The following is a 19,069-nucleotide window of genomic DNA, read 5'->3' as shown; positions in this document are numbered from 1 at the left end:
GGGAATGCAACACGAGGACTTCCCAGGAGGTCACCCATGCAAGTACTACTCTCGCCCAAGCACGCTTAACTTCGAAGTTCTGATGGGATCCGGTGCTTTAGTGCTGGTATGATCGCATCCAACATGTTACCCCCGCCTTCGTCCCTTATGCTTGCCACTCCCAGGTCCACTACAAAGATGATTGTCATTCTTACTACCATTACAACCGTTGCCTAATAATGGATAATGCCCTATATATACTACTTACTCCCCCCCCCTCAAACACGGAGACGAGTTTACCACGGTTTCCACCCCTCCCTCTATACCGCAGCAACACGTATTTTTTTACCCCTTTCAGAACGCGCTCCTCGCGCCACAAAGCCGCCTCTAGACGCGTGACCAATGAGCAGCGAGCTAAAACATATCGCAAATGTCAAAAATAATATAACAGGGTTAATATATATCGCGCACATGTGATATGTTTGTCATGAGGCGCAAAAAATAATTAAAAAGGGAATGCAACACGAGGACTTCCCAGGAGGTCACCCATCCTAGTACTACCCTCGCCCAAGCACGCTTAACTTCGGAGTTCTAATGGGATCCGGTGCTTTAGTGCTGGTATGATCGCATCCAACATGTTACCCCCGCCTTCGTCCCTTATGCTTGCCACTCCCAGGTCCACTTCAAAGATGATTGTCATTCTTACTACCATTACAACCGTTGCCTAATAATGGATAATGCCCTATATATACTACTTACTCCCCCCCCCCTCAAACACGGAGACGAGTTTACCACGGTTTCCACCCCTCCCTCTATACCGCAGCAACACGTATTTTTTTACCTCTTTCAGAACGCGCTCCTCGCGCCACAAAGACGCCTCTAGACGCGTGACCAATGAGCAGCGAGCTAAAACATATCGCAAATGTCAAAAATAATATAACGGGGTTAATATATATCGCGCACATGTGATGTGTTTGTCATGAGGCGCAAAAAATAATTAAAAAGGGAATGCAACACGAGGACTTTCCAGGAGGTCACCCATCCTAGTACTACTCTCGCCCAAGCACGCTTAACTTCGGAGTTCTGATGGGATCCGATGCTTTAGTGCTGGTATGATCGCATCCAACATGTTAACCCCGCCTTCGTCCCTTATGCTTGCCACTCCCAGGTCCATTGCAAAGATGATTGTCATTCTTACTACCATTACAACCGTTGCCTAATAATGGATAATGCCCTATATATACTACTTACTCCCCCCCCTCAAACACGGAGACGAGTTTACCACGGTTTCCACCCCTCCCTCTATACCACAGCAACACGTATTTTTTTACCCCTTTCAGAACGCGCTCCTCGCGCCAGAAAGCCGCCTCTAGACGCGTGACCAATGAGCAGCGAGCTAAAACATATCGCAAAAGTCAAAAATAATATAACGGGGTTAATATATATCGCGCACATGTGATATGTTTGTCAAGCGGCGCAAAAAATAATTAAAAAGGGAATGCAACACGAGGACTTCCCAGGAGGTCACCGATCCTAGTACTACTCTCGCCCAAGCACGCTTAACTTCGGAGTTCTGATGGGATCCGGTGCTTTAGTGCTGGTATGATCGCATCCAACATGTTACCCCCGCCTTCGTCCCTTATGCTTGCCACTCCCAGGTCCACTACAAAGATGATTGTCATTCTTACTACCATTACAACCGTTGCCTAATAATGGATAATGCCCTATATATACTAGTTACTCCCCCCCTCAAACACGGAGACGAGTTTACCACGGTTTCCACCCCTCCCTCTATACCGCAGCAACACGTATTTTTTTACCCCTTTCAGAACGCGCTCCTCGCGCCACAAAGCCGCCTCTAGACGCGTGACCAATGAGCAGCGAGCTAAAACATATCGCAAATGTCAAAAATAATATAACAGGGTTAATATATATCGCGCACATGTGATATGTTTGTCATGAGGCGCAAAAAATAATTAAAAAGGGAATGCAACACGAGGACTTCCCAGGAGGTCACCCATCCTAGTACTACCCTCGCCCAAGCACGCTTAACTTCGGAGTTCTGATGGGATCCGGTGCTTTAGTGCTGGTATGATCACATCCAACATGTTACCCCCGCCTTCGTCCCTTATGCTTGCCACTCCCAGGTCCACTTCAAAGATGATTGTCATTCTTACTACCATTACAACCGTTGCCTAATAATGGATAATGCCCTATATATACTACTTACTCCCCCCCTCAAACACGGAGACGAGTTTACCACGGTTTCCACCCCTCCCTCTATCCCGCAGCAACACGTATTTTTTTACCCCTTTCAGAACGCGCTCCTCGCGCCACAAAGACGCCTCTAGACGCGTGACCAATGAGCTAAAACATATCGCAAAAGTCAAAAATAATATAACGGGGTTAATATATATCGCGCACATGTGATTTGTTTCTCATGCGGCGCAAAAAATAATTAAAAAGGGAATGCAACACGAGGACTTCCCAGGAGGTTACCCATCCTAGTACTACCCTCGCCCAAGCACGCTTAACTTCGGAGTTCTGATGGGATCCGGTGCTTTAGTGCTGGTATGATCACATCCAACATGTTACCCCCGCCTTCGTCCCTTATGCTTGCCACTCCCAGGTCCACTTCAAAGATGATTGTCATTCTTACTACCATTACAACCGTTGCCTAATAATGGATAATGCCCTATATATACTACTTACTCCCCCCCCCTCAAACACGGATACGAGTTTACCACGGTTTCCACCCCTCCCTCTATACCGCAGCAACACGTATTTTTTTACCCCTTTCAGAACGCGCTCCTCGCGCCACAAAGACGCCTCTAGACGCGTGACCAATGAGCTAAAACATATCGCAAATGTCAAAAATAATATAACGGGGTTAATATATATCGCGCACATGTGATATGTTTGTCATGAGGCGCAAAAAATAATTAAAAAGGGAATGCAACACGAGGACTTCCCAGGAAGTCACCCATCCTAGTACTACTCTCGCCCAAGCACGCTTAACTTCGGAGTTCTGATGGGATCCGGTGCTTTAGTGCTGGTATGATCGCATCCAACATGTTACCCCCGCCTTCGTCCCTTATGCTTGCCACTCCCAGGTCCACTGCAAAGATGATTGTCATTCTTACTACCATTACAACCGTTGCCTAATAATGGTTAATGCCCTATATATACTACTTACTCCCCCCCCTCAAACACGGAGACGAGTTTACCACGGTTTCCACCCCTCCCTCTATACCGCAGCAACACGTATTTTTTTACCCCTTGCAGAACGCGCTCCTCGCGCCACAAAGCCGCCTCTAGACGCGTGACCAATGAGCAGCGAGCTAAAACATATCGCAAATGTCAAAAATAATATAACGGGCTTAATATATATCGCGCACATGTGATATGTTTGTCATGAGGCGCAAAAAATAATTAAAAAGGGAATGCAACACGAGGACTTCCCAGGAGGTCACCCATGCAAGTACTACTCTCGCCCAAGCACGCTTAACTTCGAAGTTCTGATGGGATCCGGTGCTTTAGTGCTGGTATGATCGCATCCAACATGTTACCCCCGCCTTCGTCCCTTATGCTTGCCACTCCCAGGTCCACTACAAAGATGATTGTCATTCTTACTACCATTACAACCGTTGCCTAATAATGGATAATGCCCTATATATACTACTTACTCCCCCCCCCTCAAACACGGAGACGAGTTTACCACGGTTTCCACCCCTCCCTCTATACCGCAGCAACACGTATTTTTTTACCCCTTTCAGAACGCGCTCCTCGCGCCACAAAGCCGCCTCTAGACGCGTGACCAATGAGCAGCGAGCTAAAACATATCGCAAATGTCAAAAATAATATAACGGGGTTAATATATATCGCGCACATGTGATGTGTTTGTCATGAGGCGCAAAAAATAATTAAAAAGGGAATGCAACACGAGGACTTTCCAGGAGGTCACCCATCCTAGTACTACTCTCGCCCAAGCACGCTTAACTTCGGAGTTCTGATGGGATCCGATGCTTTAGTGCTGGTATGATCGCATCCAACATGTTAACCCCGCCTTCGTCCCTTATGCTTGCCACTCCCAGGTCCATTGCAAAGATGATTGTCATTCTTACTACCATTACAACCGTTGCCTAATAATGGATAATGCCCTATATATACTACTTACTCCCCCCCCTCAAACACGGAGACGAGTTTACCACGGTTTCCACCCCTCCCTCTATACCACAGCAACACGTATTTTTTTACCCCTTTCAGAACGCGCTCCTCGCGCCAGAAAGCCGCCTCTAGACGCGTGACCAATGAGCAGCGAGCTAAAACATATCGCAAAAGTCAAAAATAATATAACGGGGTTAATATATATCGCGCACATGTGATATGTTTGTCAAGCGGCGCAAAAAATAATTAAAAAGGGAATGCAACACGAGGACTTCCCAGGAGGTCACCGATCCTAGTACTACTCTCGCCCAAGCACGCTTAACTTCGGAGTTCTGATGGGATCCGGTGCTTTAGTGCTGGTATGATCGCATCCAACATGTTACCCCCGCCTTCGTCCCTTATGCTTGCCACTCCCAGGTCCACTACAAAGATGATTGTCATTCTTACTACCATTACAACCGTTGCCTAATAATGGATAATGCCCTATATATACTAGTTACTCCCCCCCTCAAACACGGAGACGAGTTTACCACGGTTTCCACCCCTCCCTCTATACCGCAGCAACACGTATTTTTTTACCCCTTTCAGAACGCGCTCCTCGCGCCACAAAGCCGCCTCTAGACGCGTGACCAATGAGCAGCGAGCTAAAACATATCGCAAATGTCAAAAATAATATAACAGGGTTAATATATATCGCGCACATGTGATATGTTTGTCATGAGGCGCAAAAAATAATTAAAAAGGGAATGCAACACGAGGACTTCCCAGGAGGTCACCCATCCTAGTACTACCCTCGCCCAAGCACGCTTAACTTCGGAGTTCTGATGGGATCCGGTGCTTTAGTGCTGGTATGATCACATCCAACATGTTACCCCCGCCTTCGTCCCTTATGCTTGCCACTCCCAGGTCCACTTCAAAGATGATTGTCATTCTTACTACCATTACAACCGTTGCCTAATAATGGATAATGCCCTATATATACTACTTACTCCCCCCCTCAAACACGGAGACGAGTTTACCACGGTTTCCACCCCTCCCTCTATCCCGCAGCAACACGTATTTTTTTACCCCTTTCAGAACGCGCTCCTCGCGCCACAAAGACGCCTCTAGACGCGTGACCAATGAGCTAAAACATATCGCAAAAGTCAAAAATAATATAACGGGGTTAATATATATCGCGCACATGTGATTTGTTTCTCATGCGGCGCAAAAAATAATTAAAAAGGGAATGCAACACGAGGACTTCCCAGGAGGTTACCCATCCTAGTACTACCCTCGCCCAAGCACGCTTAACTTCGGAGTTCTGATGGGATCCGGTGCTTTAGTGCTGGTATGATCACATCCAACATGTTACCCCCGCCTTCGTCCCTTATGCTTGCCACTCCCAGGTCCACTTCAAAGATGATTGTCATTCTTACTACCATTACAACCGTTGCCTAATAATGGATAATGCCCTATATATACTACTTACTCCCCCCCCCTCAAACACGGATACGAGTTTACCACGGTTTCCACCCCTCCCTCTATACCGCAGCAACACGTATTTTTTTACCCCTTTCAGAACGCGCTCCTCGCGCCACAAAGACGCCTCTAGACGCGTGACCAATGAGCTAAAACATATCGCAAATGTCAAAAATAATATAACGGGGTTAATATATATCGCGCACATGTGATATGTTTGTCATGAGGCGCAAAAAATAATTAAAAAGGGAATGCAACACGAGGACTTCCCAGGAAGTCACCCATCCTAGTACTACTCTCGCCCAAGCACGCTTAACTTCGGAGTTCTGATGGGATCCGGTGCTTTAGTGCTGGTATGATCGCATCCAACATGTTACCCCCGCCTTCGTCCCTTATGCTTGCCACTCCCAGGTCCACTGCAAAGATGATTGTCATTCTTACTACCATTACAACCGTTGCCTAATAATGGTTAATGCCCTATATATACTACTTACTCCCCCCCCTCAAACACGGAGACGAGTTTACCACGGTTTCCACCCCTCCCTCTATACCGCAGCAACACGTATTTTTTTACCCCTTGCAGAACGCGCTCCTCGCGCCACAAAGCCGCCTCTAGACGCGTGACCAATGAGCAGCGAGCTAAAACATATCGCAAATGTCAAAAATAATATAACGGGCTTAATATATATCGCGCACATGTGATATGTTTGTCATGAGGCGCAAAAAATAATTAAAAAGGGAATGCAACACGAGGACTTCCCAGGAGGTCACCCATGCAAGTACTACTCTCGCCCAAGCACGCTTAACTTCGAAGTTCTGATGGGATCCGGTGCTTTAGTGCTGGTATGATCGCATCCAACATGTTACCCCCGCCTTCGTCCCTTATGCTTGCCACTCCCAGGTCCACTACAAAGATGATTGTCATTCTTACTACCATTACAACCGTTGCCTAATAATGGATAATGCCCTATATATACTACTTACTCCCCCCCCCCTCAAACACGGAGACGAGTTTACCACGGTTTCCACCCCTCCCTCTATACCGCAGCAACACGTATTTTTTTACCCCTTTCAGAACGCGCTCCTCGCGCCACAAAGCCGCCTCTAGACGCGTGACCAATGAGCAGCGAGCTAAAACATATCGCAAATGTCAAAAATAATATAACAGGGTTAATATATATCGCGCACGTGTGATATGTTTGTCATGAGGCGCAAAAAATAATTAAAAAGGGAATGCAACACGAGGACTTCCCAGGAGGTCACCCATCCTAGTACTACCCTCGCCCAAGCGCGCTTAACTTCGGAGTTCTGATGGGATCCGGTGCTTTAGTGCTGGTATGATCGCATCCAACATGTTACCCCCGCCTTCGTCCCTTATGCTTGCCACTCCCAGGTCCACTTCAAAGATGATTGTCATTCTTACTACCATTACAACCGTTGCCTAATAATGGATAATGCCCTATATATACTACTTACTCCCCCCCCTCAAACACGGAGACGAGTTTACCACGGTTTCCACCCCTCCCTCTATACCGCAGCAACACGTATTTTTTTACCTCTTTCAGAACGCGCTCCTCGCGCCACAAAGACGCCTCTAGACGCGTGACCAATGAGCAGCGAGCTAAAACATATCGCAAATGTCAAAAATAATATAACGGGGTTAATATATATCGCGCACATGTGATGTGTTTGTCATGAGGCGCAAAAAATAATTAAAAAGGGAATGCAACACGAGGACTTCCCAGGAGGTCACCCATCCTAGTACTACTCTCGCCCAAGCACGCTTAACTTCGGAGTTCTGATGGGATCCGATGCTTTAGTGCTGGTATGATCTCATCCAACATGTTAACCCCGCCTTCGTCCCTTATGCTTGCCACTCCCAGGTCCACTGCAAAGATGATTGTCATTCTTACTACCATTACAACCGTTGCCTAATAATGGATAATGCCCTATATATACTACTTACTCCCCCCCCTCAAACACGGAGACGAGTTTACCACGGTTTCCACCCCTCCCTCTATACCACAGCAACACGTATTTTTTTACCCCTTTCAGAACGCGCTCCTCGCGCCAGAAAGCCGCCTCTAGACGCGTGACCAATGAGCAGCGAGCTAAAACATATCGCAAAAGTCAAAAATAATATAACGGGGTTAATATATATCGCGCACATGTGATATGTTTGTCAAGCGGCGCAAAAAATAATTAAAAAGGGAATGCAACACGAGGACTTCCCAGGAGGTCACCGATCCTAGTACTACTCTCGCCCAAGCACGCTTAACTTCGGAGTTCTGATGGGATCCGGTGCTTTAGTGCTGGTATGATCGCATCCAACATGTTACCCCCGCCTTCGTCCCTTATGCTTGCCACTCCCAGGTCCACTACAAAGATGATTGTCATTCTTACTACCATTACAACCGTTGCCTAATAATGGATAATGCCCTATATATACTAGTTACTCCCCCCCTCAAACACGGAGACGAGTTTACCACGGTTTCCACCCCTCCCTCTATACCGCAGCAACACGTATTTTTTTACCCCTTTCAGAACGCGCTCCTCGCGCCACAGAGCCGCCTCTAGACGCGTGACCAATGAGCAGCGAGCTAAAACATATCGCAAATGTCAAAAATAATATAACGGGGTTAATATATATCGCGCACATGTGATATGTTTGTCATGAGGCGCAAAAAATAATTAAAAAGGGAATGCAACACGAGGACTTCCCAGGAGGTCACCCATGCAAGTACTACTCTCGCCCAAGCACGCTTAACTTCGAAGTTCTGATGGGATCCGATGCTTTAGTGCTGGTATGATCGCATCCAACATGTTACCCCCGCCTTCGTCCCTTATGCTTGCCACTCCCAGGTCCACTGCAAAGATGATTGTCATTCTTACTACCATTACAACCGTTGCCTAATAATGGATAATGCCCTATATATACTACTTACTCTCCCCCCTCAAACACGGAGACGAGTTTACCACGGTTTCCACCCCTCCCTCTATACCACAGCAACACGTATTTTTTTACCCCTTTCAGAACGCGCTCCTCGCGCCAGAAAGCCGCCTCTAGACGCGTGACCAATGAGCAGCGAGCTAAAACATATCGCAAAAGTCAAAAATAATATAACGGGGTTAATATATATCGCGCACATGTGATATGTTTGTCAAGCGGCGCAAAAAATAATTAAAAAGGGAATGCAACACGAGGACTTCCCAGGAGGTCACCGATCCTAGTACTACTCTCGCCCAAGCACGCTTAACTTCGGAGTTCTGATGGGATCCGGTGCTTTAGTGCTGGTATGATCGCATCCAACATGTTACCCCCGCCTTCGTCCCTTATGCTTGCCACTCCCAGGTCCACTACAAAGATGATTGTCATTCTTACTACCATTACAACCGTTGCCTAATAATGGATAATGCCCTATATATACTACTTACTCCCCCCCCCTCAAACACGGAGACGAGTTTACCACGGTTTCCACCCCTCCCTCTATACCGCAGCAACACGTATTTTTTTACCCCTTTCAGAACGCGCTCCTCGCGCCACAAAGCCGCCTCTAGACGCGTGACCAATGAGCAGCGAGCTAAAACATATCGCAAATGTCAAAAATAATATAACAGGGTTAATATATATCGCGCACATGTGATATGTTTGTCATGAGGCGCAAAAAATAATTAAAAAGGGAATGCAACACGAGGACTTCCCAGGAGGTCACCCATCCTAGTACTACCCTCGCCCAAGCACGCTTAACTTCGGAGTTCTGATGAGATCCGGTGCTTTAGTGCTGGTATGATCACATCCAACATGTTACCCCCGCCTTCGTCCCTTATGCTTGCCACTCCCAGGTCCACTTCAAAGATGATTGTCATTCTTACTACCATTACAACCGTTGCCTAATAATGGATAATGCCCTATATATACTACTTACTCCCCCCCTCAAACACGGAGACGAGTTTACCACGGTTTCCACCCCTCCCTCTATACCGCAGCAACACGTATTTTTTTACCCCTTTCAGAACGCGCTCCTCGCGCCACAAAGACGCCTCTAGACGCGTGACCAATGAGCTAAAACATATCGCAAAAGTCAAAAATAATATAACGGGGTTAATATATATCGCGCACATGTGATTTGTTTCTCATGCGGCGCAAAAAATAATTAAAAAGGGAATGCAACACGAGGACTTCCCAGGAGCTCACCCATCCTAGTACTACCCTCGCCCAAGCACGCTTAACTTCGGAGTTCTGATGGGATCCGGTGCTTTAGTGCTGGTATGATCACATCCAACATGTTACCCCCGCCTTCGTCCCTTATGCTTGCCACTCCCAGGTCCACTTCAAAGATGATTGTCATTCTTACTACCATTACAACCGTTGCCTAATAATGGATAATGCCCTATATATACTACTTACTCCCCCCCCCCTCAAACACGGATACGAGTTTACCACGGTTTCCACCCCTCCCTCTATACCGCAGCAACACGTATTTTTTTACCCCTTTCAGAACGCGCTCCTCGCGCCACAAAGACGCCTCTTGACGCGTGACCAATGAGCCAAAACATATCGCAAATGTCAAAAATAATATAACGGGGTTAATATATATCGCGCACATGTGATATGTTTGTCATGAGGCGCAAAAAATAATTAAAAAGGGAATGCAACACGAGGACTTCCCAGGAAGTCACCCATCCTAGTACTACTCTCGCCCAAGCACGCTTAACTTCGGAGTTCTGATGGGATCCGGTGCTTTAGTGCTGGTATGATCGCATCCAACATGTTACCCCCGCCTTCGTCCCTTATGCTTGCCACTCCCAGGTCCACTGCAAAGATGATTGTCATTCTTACTACCATTACAACCGTTGCCTAATAATGGATAATGCCCTATCTATACTACTTACTCCCCCCCCCTCAAACACGGAGACGAGTTACCACGGTTTCCACCCCTCCCTCTATACCGCAGTAACACGTATTTTTTACCCCTTTCAGAACGCGCTCCTCGCGCCACAAAGCCGCCTCTAGACGCGTGACCAATGAGCAGCGAGCTAAAACATATCGCAAAAGTCAAAAATAATATAACGGGGTTAATATATATCGCGCACATGCGATATGTTTGTCAGGAGGCGCAAAAAATAATTAAAAAGGGAATGCAACACGAGGATTTTCCAGGAGGTCAACCATCCTAGTACTACTCTCGCCCAAGCACGCTTATCTTCGGAGTTCTGATGGGATCCGGTGCTTTAGTGCTGGTATGATCGCATCCGACATGTTACCCCCGCCTTCGTCCCTTATGCTTGCCACTCCCAGGTCCACTTCAAAGATGATTGTCATTCTTACTACCATTACAACCGTTGCCTAATAATGGATAATGCCCTATATATACTACTTACTCCCCCCCTCAAACACGGAGACGAGTTTACCACGGTTTCCACCCCTCCCTCTATACCGCAGCAACACGTATTTTTTTACCCCTTGCAGAACGCGCTCCTCGCGCCACAAAGCCGCCTCTAGACGCGTGACCAATGAGCAGCGAGCTAAAACATATCGCAAATGTCAAAAATAATATAACGGGCTTAATATATATCGCGCACATGTGATATGTTTGTCATGAGGCGCAAAAAATAATTAAAAAGGGAATGCAACACGAGGACTTCCCAGGAGGTCACCCATGCAAGTACTACTCTCGCCCAAGCGAGCTAAAACATATCGCAAAAGTCAAAAATAATATAACGGGGTTAATATATATCGCGCACATGCGATGTGTTTGTCAGGAGGCGCAAAAAATAATTAAAAAGGGAATGCAACACGAGGATTTTCCAGGAGGTCAACCATCCTAGTACTACTCTCGCCCAAGCACGCTTATCTTCGGAGTTCTGATGGGATCCGGTGCTTTAGTGCTGGTATGATCGCATCCGACATGTTACCCCCGCCTTCGTCCCTTATGCTTGCCACTCCCAGGTCCACTTCAAAGATGATTGTCATTCTTACTACCATTACAACCGTTGCCTAATAATGGATAATGCCCTATATATACTACTTACTCCCCCCCCCCTCAAACACGGAGACGAGTTTACCACGGTTTCCACCCCTCCCTCTATACCGCAGCAACACGTATTTTTTTACCCCTTGCAGAACGCGCTCCTCGCGCCACAAAGCCGCCTCTAGACGCGTGACCAATGAGCAGCGAGCTAAAACATATCGCAAATGTCAAAAATAATATAACGGGCTTAATATATATCGCGCACATGTGATATGTTTGTCATGAGGCGCAAAAAATAATTAAAAAGGGAATGCAACACGAGGACTTCCCAGGAGGTCACCCATGCAAGTACTACTCTCGCCCAAGCACGCTTAACTTCGAAGTTCTGATGGGATCCGGTGCTTTAGTGCTGGTATGATCGCATCCAACATGTTACCCCCGCCTTCGTCCCTTATGCTTGCCACTCCCAGGTCCACTACAAAGATGATTGTCATTCTTACTACCATTACAACCGTTGCCTAATAATGGATAATGCCCTATATATACTACTTACTCCCCCCCCCTCAAACACGGAGACGAGTTTACCACGGTTTCCACCCCTCCCTCTATACCGCAGCAACACGTATTTTTTTACCCCTTTCAGAACGCGCTCCTCGCGCCACAAAGCCGCCTCTAGACGCGTGACCAATGAGCAGCGAGCTAAAACATATCGCAAATGTCAAAAATAATATAACAGGGTTAATATATATCGCGCACATGTGATATGTTTGTCATGAGGCGCAAAAAATAATTAAAAAGGGAATGCAACACGAGGACTTCCCAGGAGGTCACCCATCCTAGTACTACCCTCGCCCAAGCACGCTTAACTTCGGAGTTCTGATGGGATCCGGTGCTTTAGTGCTGGTATGATCGCATCCAACATGTTACCCCCGCCTTCGTCCCTTATGCTTGCCACTCCCAGGTCCACTTCAAAGATGATTGTCATTCTTACTACCATTACAACCGTTGCCTAATAATGGATAATGCCCTATATATACTACTTACTCCCCCCCCCCTCAAACACGGAGACGAGTTTACCACGCTTTCCACCCCTCCCTCTATACCGCAGCAACACGTATTTTTTACCTCTTTCAGAACGCGCTCCTCGCGCCACAAAGACGCCTCTAGACGCGTGACCAATGAGCAGCGAGCTAAAACATATCGCAAATGTCAAAAATAATATAACGGGGTTAATATATATCGCGCACATGTGATGTGTTTGTCATGAGGCGCAAAAAATAATTAAAAAGGGAATGCAACACGAGGACTTCCCAGGAGGTCACCCATCCTAGTACTACTCTCGCCCAAGCACGCTTAACTTCGGAGTTCTGATGGGATCCGATGCTTTAGTGCTGGTATGATCGCATCCAACTTGTTAACCCCGCCTTCGTCCCTTATGCTTGCCACTCCCAGGTCCACTGCAAAGATGATTGTCATTCTTACTACCATTACAACCGTTGCCTAATAATGGATAATGCCCTATATATACTACTTACTCCCCCCCCCCTCAAACACGGAGACGAGTTTACCACGGTTTCCACCCCTCCCTCTATACCACAGCAACACGTATTTTTTTACCCCTTTCAGAACGCGCTCCTCGCGCCAGAAAGCCGCCTCTAGACGCGTGACCAATGAGCAGCGAGCTAAAACATATCGCAAAAGTCAAAAATAATATAACGGGGTTAATATATATCGCGCACATGTGATATGTTTGTCAAGCGGCGCAAAAAATAATTAAAAAGGGAATGCAACACGAGGACTTCCCAGGAGGTCACCGATCCTAGTACTACTCTCGCCCAAGCACGCTTAACTTCGGAGTTCTGATGGGATCCGGTGCTTTAGTGCTGGTATGATCGCATCCAACATGTTACCCCCGCCTTCGTCCCTTATGCTTGCCACTCCCAGGTCCACTACAAAGATGATTGTCATTCTTACTACCATTACAACCGTTGCCTAATAATGGATAATGCCCTATATATACTAGTTACTCCCCCCCTCAAACACGGAGACGAGTTTACCACGGTTTCCACCCCTCCCTCTATACCGCAGCAACACGTATTTTTTTACCCCTTTCAGAACGCGCTCCTCGCGCCACAGAGCCGCCTCTAGACGCGTGACCAATGAGCAGCGAGCTAAAACATATCGCAAATGTCAAAAATAATATAACGGGGTTAATATATATCGCGCACATGTGATATGTTTGTCATGAGGCGCAAAAAATAATTAAAAAGGGAATGCAACACGAGGACTTCCCAGGAGGTCACCCATGCAAGTACTACTCTCGCCCAAGCACGCTTAACTTCGAAGTTCTGATGGGATCCGATGCTTTAGTGCTGGTATGATCGCATCCAACATGTTACCCCCGCCTTCGTCCCTTATGCTTGCCACTCCCAGGTCCACTGCAAAGATGATTGTCATTCTTACTACCATTACAACCGTTGCCTAATAATGGATAATGCCCTATATATACTACTTACTCCCCCCCCTCAAACACGGAGACGAGTTTACCACGGTTTCCACCCCTCCCTCTATACCACAACAACACGTATTTTTTTACCCCTTTCAGAACGCGCTCCTCGCGCCAGAAAGCCGCCTCTAGACGCGTGACCAATGAGCAGCGAGCTAAAACATATCGCAAAAGTCAAAAATAATATAACGGGGTTAATATATATCGCGCACATGTGATATGTTTGTCAAGCGGCGTAAAAAATAATTAAAAAGGGAATGCAACACGAGGACTTCCCAGGAGGTCACCGATCCTAGTACTACTCTCGCCCAAGCACGCTTAACTTCGGAGTTCTGATGGGATCCGGTGCTTTAGTGCTGGTATGATCGCATCCAACATGTTACCCCCGCCTTCGTCCCTTATGCTTGCCACTCCCAGGTCCACTACAAAGATGATTGTCATTCTTACTACCATTACAACCGTTGCCTAATAATGGATAATGCCCTATATATACTACTTACTCCCCCCCCTCAAACACGGAGACGAGTTTACCACGGTTTCCACCCCTCCCTCTATACCGCAGCAACACGTATTTTTTTACCCCTTTCAGAACGCGCTCCTCGCGCCACAAAGCCGCCTCTAGACGCGTGACCAATGAGCAGCGAGCTAAAACATATCGCAAATGTCAAAAATAATATAACAGGGTTAATATATATCGCGCACATGTGATATGTTTGTCATGAGGCGCAAAAAATAATTAAAAAGGGAATGCAACACGAGGACTTCCCAGGAGGTCACCCATCCTAGTACTACCCTCGCCCAAGCACGCTTAACTTCGGAGTTCTGATGGGATCCGGTGCTTTAGTGCTGGTATGATCACATCCAACATGTTACCCCCGCCTTCGTCCCTTATGCTTGCCACTCCCAGGTCCACTTCAAAGATGATTGTCATTCTTACTACCATTACAACCGTTGCCTAATAATGGATAATGCCCTATATATACTACTTACTCCCCCCTCAAACACGGAGACGAGTTTACCACGGTTTCCACCCCTCCCTCTATACCGCAGCAACACGTATTTTTTTACCCCTTTCAGAACGCGCTCCTCGCGCCACAAAGACGCCTCTAGACGCGTGACCAATGAGCTAAAACATATCGCAAAAGTCAAAAATAATATAACGGGGTTAATATATATCGCGCACATGTGATTTGTTTCTCATGCGGCGCAAAAAATAATTAAAAAGGGAATGCAACACGAGGACTTCCCAGGAGGTCACCCATCCTAGTACTACCCTCGCCCAAGCACGCTTAACTTCGGAGTTCTGATGGGATCAGGTGCTTTAGTGCTGGTATGATCACATCCAACATGTTACCCCCGCCTTCGTCCCTTATGCTTGCCACTCCCAGGTCCACTTCAAAGATGATTGTCATTCTTACTACCATTACAACCGTTGCCTAATAATGGATAATGCCCTATATATACTACTTACTCCCCCCCCCTCAAACACGGATACGAGTTTACCACGGTTTCCACCCCTCCCTCTATACCGCAGCAACACGTATTTTTTTACCCCTTTCAGAACGCGCTCCTCGCGCCACAAAGACGCCTCTAGACGCGTGACCAATGAGCTAAAACATATCGCAAATGTCAAAAATAATATAACGGGGTTAATATATATCGCGCACATGTGATATGTTTGTCATGAGGCGCAAAAAATAATTAAAAAGGGAATGCAACACGAGGACTTCCCAGGAGGTCACCCATCCTAGTACTACTCTCGCCCAAGCACGCTTAACTTCGGAGTTCTGATGGGATCCGGTGCTTTAGTGCTGGTATGATCGCATCCAACATGTTACCCCCGCCTTCGTCCCTTATGCTTGCCACTCCCAGGTCCACTTCAAAGATGATTGTCATTCTTACTACCATTACAACCGTTGCCTAATAATGGATAATGCCCTATATATACTACTTACTCCCCCCCTCAAACACGGAGACGAGTTTACCACGGTTTCCACCTCTCCCTCTATACCGCAGTAACACGTATTTTTTTACCCCTTTCAGAACGCGCTCCTCGCGCCACAAAGCCGCCTCTAGACGCGTGAACAATGAGCAGCGAGCTAAAACATATCGCAAATGTCAAAAATAATATAACAGGGTTAATATATATCGCGCACATGTGATATGTTTGTCATGAGGCGCAAAAAATAATTAAAAAGGGAATGCAACACGAGGACTTCCCAGGAGGTCACCCATCCTAGTACTACTCTCGCCCAAGCACGCTTAACTTCGGAGTTCTGATGGGATCCGGTGCTTTAGTGCTGGTATGATCGCATCCAACATGTTACCCCCGCCTTCGTCCCTTATGCTTGCCACTCCCAGGTCCACTACAAAGATGATTGTCATTCTTACTACCATTACAACCGTTGCCTAATAATGGATAATGCCCTATATATACTAGTTACTCCCCCCCTCAAACACGGAGACGAGTTTACCACGGTTTCCACCCCTCCCTCTATACCGCAGCAACACGTATTTTTTTACCCCTTTCAGAACGCGCTCCTCGCGCCACAGAGCCGCCTCTAGACGCGTGACCAATGAGCAGCGAGCTAAAACATATCGCAAATGTCAAAAATAATATAACGGGGTTAATATATATCGCGCACATGTGATATGTTTGTCATGAGGCGCAAAAAATAATTAAAAAGGGAATGCAACACGAGGACTTCCCAGGAGGTCACCCATGCAAGTACTACTCTCGCCCAAGCACGCTTAACTTCGAAGTTCTGATGGGATCCGGTGCTTTAGTGCTGGTATGATCGCATCCAACATGTTACCCCCGCCTTCGTCCCTTATGCTTGCCACTCCCAGGTCCACTACAAAGATGATTGTCATTCTTACTACCATTACAACCGTTGCCTAATAATGGATAATGCCCTATATATACTACTTACTCCCCCCCCCCTCAAACACGGAGACGAGTTTACCACGGTTTCCACCCCTCCCTCTATACCGCAGCAACACGTATTTTTTTACCCCTTTCAGAACGCGCTCCTCGCGCCACAAAGCCGCCTCTAGACGCGTGACCAATGAGCAGCGAGCTAAAACATATCGCAAATGTCAAAAATAATATAACAGGGTTAATATATATCGCGCACATGTGATATGTTTGTCATGAGGCGCAAAAAATAATTAAAAAGGGAATGCAACACGAGGACTTCCCAGGAGGTCACCCATCCTAGTACTACCCTCGCCCAAGCACGCTTAACTTCGGAGTTCTGATGGGATCCGGTGCTTTAGTGCTGGTATGATCGCATCCAACATGTTACCCCCGCCTTCGTCCCTTATGCTTGCCACTCCCAGGTCCACTTCAAAGATGATTGTCATTCTTACTACCATTACAACCGTTGCCTAATAATGGATAATGCCCTATATATACTACTTACTCCCCCCCCCCTCAAACACGGAGACGAGTTTACCACGGTTTCCACCCCTCCCTCTATACCGCAGCAACACGTATTTTTTACCTCTTTCAGAACGCGCTCCTCGCGCCACAAAGACGCCTCTAGACGCGTGACCAATGAGCAGCGAGCTAAAACATATCGCAAATGTCAAAAATAATATAACGGGGTTAATATATATCGCGCACATGTGATGTGTTTGTCATGAGGCGCAAAAAATAATTAAAAAGGGAATGCAACACGAGGACTTCCCAGGAGGTCACCCATCCTAGTACTACTCTCGCCCAAGCACGCTTAACTTCGGAGTTCTGATGGGATCCGATGCTTTAGTGCTGGTATGATCGCATCCAACTTGTTAACCCCGCCTTCGTCCCTTATGCTTGCCACTCCCAGGTCCACTGCAAAGATGATTGTCATTCTTACTACCATTACAACCGTTGCCTAATAATGGATAATGCCCTATATATACTACTTACTCCCCCCCCCCTCAAACACGGAGACGAGTTTACCACGGTTTCCACCCCTCCCTCTATACCACAGCAACACGTATTTTTTTACCCCTTTCAGAACGCGCTCCTCGCGCCAGAAAGCCGCCTCTAGACGCGTGACCAATGAGCAGCGAGCTAAAACATATCGCAAAAGTCAAAAATAATATAACGGGGTTAATATATATCGCGCACATGTGATATGTTTGTCAAGCGGCGCAAAAAATAATTAAAAAGGGAATGCAACACGAGGACTTCCCAGGAGGTCACCGATCCTAGTACTACTCTCGCCCAAGCACGCTTAACTTCGGAGTTCTAATGGGATCCGGTGCTTTAGTGCTGGTATGATCGCATCCAACATGTTACCCCCGCCTTCGTCCCTTATGCTTGCCACTCCCAGGTCCACTACAAAGATGATTGTCATTCTTACTACCATTACAACCGTTGCCTAATAATGGATAATGCCCTATATATACTAGTTACTCCCCCCCTCAAACACGGAGACGAGTTTACCACGGTTTCCACCCCTCCCTCTATACCGCAGCAACACGTATTTTTTTACCCCTTTCAGAACGCGCTCCTCGCGCCACAGAGCCGCCTCTAGACGCGTGACCAATGAGCAGCGAGCTAAAACATATCGCAAATGTCAAAAATAATATAACGGGGTTAATATATATCGCGCACATGTGATATGTTTGTCATGAGGCGCAAAAAATAATTAAAAAGGGAATGCAACACGAGGACTTCCCAGGAGGTCACCCATGCAAGTACTACTCTCGCCCAAGCACGCTTAACTTCGAAGTTCTGATGGGATCCGATGCTTTAGTGCTGGTATGATCGCATCCAACATGTTACCCCCGCCTTCGTCCCTTATGCTTGCCACTCCCAGGTCCACTGCAAAGATGATTGTCATTCTTACTACCATTACAACCGTTGCCTAATAATGGATAATGCCCTATATATACTACTTACTCCCCCCCCTCAAACACGGAGACGAGTTTACCACGGTTTCCACCCCTCCCTCTATACCACAACAACACGTATTTTTTTACCCCTTTC

The 19,069-nt window shown here is 46.9% G+C and overlaps 39 non-coding genes across 39 annotated transcripts; all 39 read right to left on the bottom strand.

Moving 5' to 3' along the window:
- Position 1: 1 nt before the first annotated feature.
- Positions 2–120, bottom strand: LOC141023660 (5S ribosomal RNA). Its single transcript, XR_012185260.1, has one exon. It is a non-coding gene; the product is annotated as a 5S ribosomal RNA (ribosomal RNA).
- Positions 121–492: 372 nt separating this feature from the next.
- Positions 493–611, bottom strand: LOC141023669 (5S ribosomal RNA). Its single transcript, XR_012185268.1, has one exon. It is a non-coding gene; the product is annotated as a 5S ribosomal RNA (ribosomal RNA).
- Positions 612–984: 373 nt separating this feature from the next.
- Positions 985–1,103, bottom strand: LOC141023706 (5S ribosomal RNA). The gene has a single exon (XR_012185305.1). It is a non-coding gene; the product is annotated as a 5S ribosomal RNA (ribosomal RNA).
- A 371-nt stretch (positions 1,104–1,474) lies between these two features.
- Positions 1,475–1,593, bottom strand: LOC141023650 (5S ribosomal RNA). The gene has a single exon (XR_012185250.1). It is a non-coding gene; the product is annotated as a 5S ribosomal RNA (ribosomal RNA).
- Positions 1,594–1,963: 370 nt separating this feature from the next.
- On the bottom strand, positions 1,964–2,082 carry LOC141023944 (5S ribosomal RNA). Its single transcript, XR_012185542.1, has one exon. It is a non-coding gene; the product is annotated as a 5S ribosomal RNA (ribosomal RNA).
- A 363-nt stretch (positions 2,083–2,445) lies between these two features.
- Positions 2,446–2,564, bottom strand: LOC141024797 (5S ribosomal RNA). The gene has a single exon (XR_012186294.1). It is a non-coding gene; the product is annotated as a 5S ribosomal RNA (ribosomal RNA).
- A 365-nt stretch (positions 2,565–2,929) lies between these two features.
- LOC141024962 (5S ribosomal RNA) lies at positions 2,930–3,048 on the bottom strand. The gene has a single exon (XR_012186460.1). It is a non-coding gene; the product is annotated as a 5S ribosomal RNA (ribosomal RNA).
- A 371-nt stretch (positions 3,049–3,419) lies between these two features.
- LOC141023659 (5S ribosomal RNA) lies at positions 3,420–3,538 on the bottom strand. Its single transcript, XR_012185259.1, has one exon. It is a non-coding gene; the product is annotated as a 5S ribosomal RNA (ribosomal RNA).
- A 372-nt stretch (positions 3,539–3,910) lies between these two features.
- On the bottom strand, positions 3,911–4,029 carry LOC141023705 (5S ribosomal RNA). The gene has a single exon (XR_012185304.1). It is a non-coding gene; the product is annotated as a 5S ribosomal RNA (ribosomal RNA).
- A 371-nt stretch (positions 4,030–4,400) lies between these two features.
- On the bottom strand, positions 4,401–4,519 carry LOC141023649 (5S ribosomal RNA). The gene has a single exon (XR_012185249.1). It is a non-coding gene; the product is annotated as a 5S ribosomal RNA (ribosomal RNA).
- A 370-nt stretch (positions 4,520–4,889) lies between these two features.
- On the bottom strand, positions 4,890–5,008 carry LOC141023933 (5S ribosomal RNA). The gene has a single exon (XR_012185531.1). It is a non-coding gene; the product is annotated as a 5S ribosomal RNA (ribosomal RNA).
- A 363-nt stretch (positions 5,009–5,371) lies between these two features.
- On the bottom strand, positions 5,372–5,490 carry LOC141024796 (5S ribosomal RNA). The gene has a single exon (XR_012186293.1). It is a non-coding gene; the product is annotated as a 5S ribosomal RNA (ribosomal RNA).
- A 365-nt stretch (positions 5,491–5,855) lies between these two features.
- Positions 5,856–5,974, bottom strand: LOC141024961 (5S ribosomal RNA). Its single transcript, XR_012186459.1, has one exon. It is a non-coding gene; the product is annotated as a 5S ribosomal RNA (ribosomal RNA).
- A 371-nt stretch (positions 5,975–6,345) lies between these two features.
- Positions 6,346–6,464, bottom strand: LOC141023658 (5S ribosomal RNA). Its single transcript, XR_012185258.1, has one exon. It is a non-coding gene; the product is annotated as a 5S ribosomal RNA (ribosomal RNA).
- Positions 6,465–6,837: 373 nt separating this feature from the next.
- LOC141024850 (5S ribosomal RNA) lies at positions 6,838–6,956 on the bottom strand. Its single transcript, XR_012186347.1, has one exon. It is a non-coding gene; the product is annotated as a 5S ribosomal RNA (ribosomal RNA).
- Positions 6,957–7,327: 371 nt separating this feature from the next.
- LOC141023887 (5S ribosomal RNA) lies at positions 7,328–7,446 on the bottom strand. The gene has a single exon (XR_012185485.1). It is a non-coding gene; the product is annotated as a 5S ribosomal RNA (ribosomal RNA).
- A 371-nt stretch (positions 7,447–7,817) lies between these two features.
- LOC141023648 (5S ribosomal RNA) lies at positions 7,818–7,936 on the bottom strand. The gene has a single exon (XR_012185248.1). It is a non-coding gene; the product is annotated as a 5S ribosomal RNA (ribosomal RNA).
- Positions 7,937–8,306: 370 nt separating this feature from the next.
- On the bottom strand, positions 8,307–8,425 carry LOC141023995 (5S ribosomal RNA). The gene has a single exon (XR_012185593.1). It is a non-coding gene; the product is annotated as a 5S ribosomal RNA (ribosomal RNA).
- Positions 8,426–8,796: 371 nt separating this feature from the next.
- On the bottom strand, positions 8,797–8,915 carry LOC141023647 (5S ribosomal RNA). Its single transcript, XR_012185247.1, has one exon. It is a non-coding gene; the product is annotated as a 5S ribosomal RNA (ribosomal RNA).
- Positions 8,916–9,287: 372 nt separating this feature from the next.
- Positions 9,288–9,406, bottom strand: LOC141024790 (5S ribosomal RNA). Its single transcript, XR_012186287.1, has one exon. It is a non-coding gene; the product is annotated as a 5S ribosomal RNA (ribosomal RNA).
- Positions 9,407–9,769: 363 nt separating this feature from the next.
- On the bottom strand, positions 9,770–9,888 carry LOC141023621 (5S ribosomal RNA). Its single transcript, XR_012185221.1, has one exon. It is a non-coding gene; the product is annotated as a 5S ribosomal RNA (ribosomal RNA).
- Positions 9,889–10,254: 366 nt separating this feature from the next.
- Positions 10,255–10,373, bottom strand: LOC141024959 (5S ribosomal RNA). The gene has a single exon (XR_012186457.1). It is a non-coding gene; the product is annotated as a 5S ribosomal RNA (ribosomal RNA).
- A 370-nt stretch (positions 10,374–10,743) lies between these two features.
- Positions 10,744–10,862, bottom strand: LOC141024029 (5S ribosomal RNA). The gene has a single exon (XR_012185627.1). It is a non-coding gene; the product is annotated as a 5S ribosomal RNA (ribosomal RNA).
- A 532-nt stretch (positions 10,863–11,394) lies between these two features.
- Positions 11,395–11,513, bottom strand: LOC141024028 (5S ribosomal RNA). The gene has a single exon (XR_012185626.1). It is a non-coding gene; the product is annotated as a 5S ribosomal RNA (ribosomal RNA).
- Positions 11,514–11,886: 373 nt separating this feature from the next.
- Positions 11,887–12,005, bottom strand: LOC141023656 (5S ribosomal RNA). Its single transcript, XR_012185256.1, has one exon. It is a non-coding gene; the product is annotated as a 5S ribosomal RNA (ribosomal RNA).
- A 372-nt stretch (positions 12,006–12,377) lies between these two features.
- Positions 12,378–12,496, bottom strand: LOC141025197 (5S ribosomal RNA). The gene has a single exon (XR_012186695.1). It is a non-coding gene; the product is annotated as a 5S ribosomal RNA (ribosomal RNA).
- Positions 12,497–12,868: 372 nt separating this feature from the next.
- On the bottom strand, positions 12,869–12,987 carry LOC141024975 (5S ribosomal RNA). The gene has a single exon (XR_012186473.1). It is a non-coding gene; the product is annotated as a 5S ribosomal RNA (ribosomal RNA).
- A 373-nt stretch (positions 12,988–13,360) lies between these two features.
- LOC141023646 (5S ribosomal RNA) lies at positions 13,361–13,479 on the bottom strand. Its single transcript, XR_012185246.1, has one exon. It is a non-coding gene; the product is annotated as a 5S ribosomal RNA (ribosomal RNA).
- A 370-nt stretch (positions 13,480–13,849) lies between these two features.
- Positions 13,850–13,968, bottom strand: LOC141023994 (5S ribosomal RNA). The gene has a single exon (XR_012185592.1). It is a non-coding gene; the product is annotated as a 5S ribosomal RNA (ribosomal RNA).
- A 371-nt stretch (positions 13,969–14,339) lies between these two features.
- Positions 14,340–14,458, bottom strand: LOC141023645 (5S ribosomal RNA). The gene has a single exon (XR_012185245.1). It is a non-coding gene; the product is annotated as a 5S ribosomal RNA (ribosomal RNA).
- A 371-nt stretch (positions 14,459–14,829) lies between these two features.
- Positions 14,830–14,948, bottom strand: LOC141023922 (5S ribosomal RNA). Its single transcript, XR_012185520.1, has one exon. It is a non-coding gene; the product is annotated as a 5S ribosomal RNA (ribosomal RNA).
- A 362-nt stretch (positions 14,949–15,310) lies between these two features.
- Positions 15,311–15,429, bottom strand: LOC141023526 (5S ribosomal RNA). Its single transcript, XR_012185126.1, has one exon. It is a non-coding gene; the product is annotated as a 5S ribosomal RNA (ribosomal RNA).
- A 365-nt stretch (positions 15,430–15,794) lies between these two features.
- On the bottom strand, positions 15,795–15,913 carry LOC141024971 (5S ribosomal RNA). The gene has a single exon (XR_012186469.1). It is a non-coding gene; the product is annotated as a 5S ribosomal RNA (ribosomal RNA).
- A 370-nt stretch (positions 15,914–16,283) lies between these two features.
- Positions 16,284–16,402, bottom strand: LOC141024960 (5S ribosomal RNA). The gene has a single exon (XR_012186458.1). It is a non-coding gene; the product is annotated as a 5S ribosomal RNA (ribosomal RNA).
- A 370-nt stretch (positions 16,403–16,772) lies between these two features.
- Positions 16,773–16,891, bottom strand: LOC141023655 (5S ribosomal RNA). Its single transcript, XR_012185255.1, has one exon. It is a non-coding gene; the product is annotated as a 5S ribosomal RNA (ribosomal RNA).
- A 373-nt stretch (positions 16,892–17,264) lies between these two features.
- Positions 17,265–17,383, bottom strand: LOC141025089 (5S ribosomal RNA). The gene has a single exon (XR_012186586.1). It is a non-coding gene; the product is annotated as a 5S ribosomal RNA (ribosomal RNA).
- Positions 17,384–17,755: 372 nt separating this feature from the next.
- Positions 17,756–17,874, bottom strand: LOC141024974 (5S ribosomal RNA). Its single transcript, XR_012186472.1, has one exon. It is a non-coding gene; the product is annotated as a 5S ribosomal RNA (ribosomal RNA).
- A 373-nt stretch (positions 17,875–18,247) lies between these two features.
- On the bottom strand, positions 18,248–18,366 carry LOC141023781 (5S ribosomal RNA). Its single transcript, XR_012185379.1, has one exon. It is a non-coding gene; the product is annotated as a 5S ribosomal RNA (ribosomal RNA).
- Positions 18,367–18,736: 370 nt separating this feature from the next.
- LOC141023993 (5S ribosomal RNA) lies at positions 18,737–18,855 on the bottom strand. The gene has a single exon (XR_012185591.1). It is a non-coding gene; the product is annotated as a 5S ribosomal RNA (ribosomal RNA).
- Positions 18,856–19,069: the final 214 nt, after the last annotated feature.

The sequence above is a fragment of the Aegilops tauschii genome, chromosome 5, assembly GCF_002575655.3.
Source record: "Aegilops tauschii subsp. strangulata cultivar AL8/78 chromosome 5, Aet v6.0, whole genome shotgun sequence".
Lineage (NCBI taxonomy): Eukaryota > Viridiplantae > Streptophyta > Magnoliopsida > Poales > Poaceae > Aegilops > Aegilops tauschii.
This window is presented reverse-complemented; position numbering and strand designations above follow the sequence as displayed.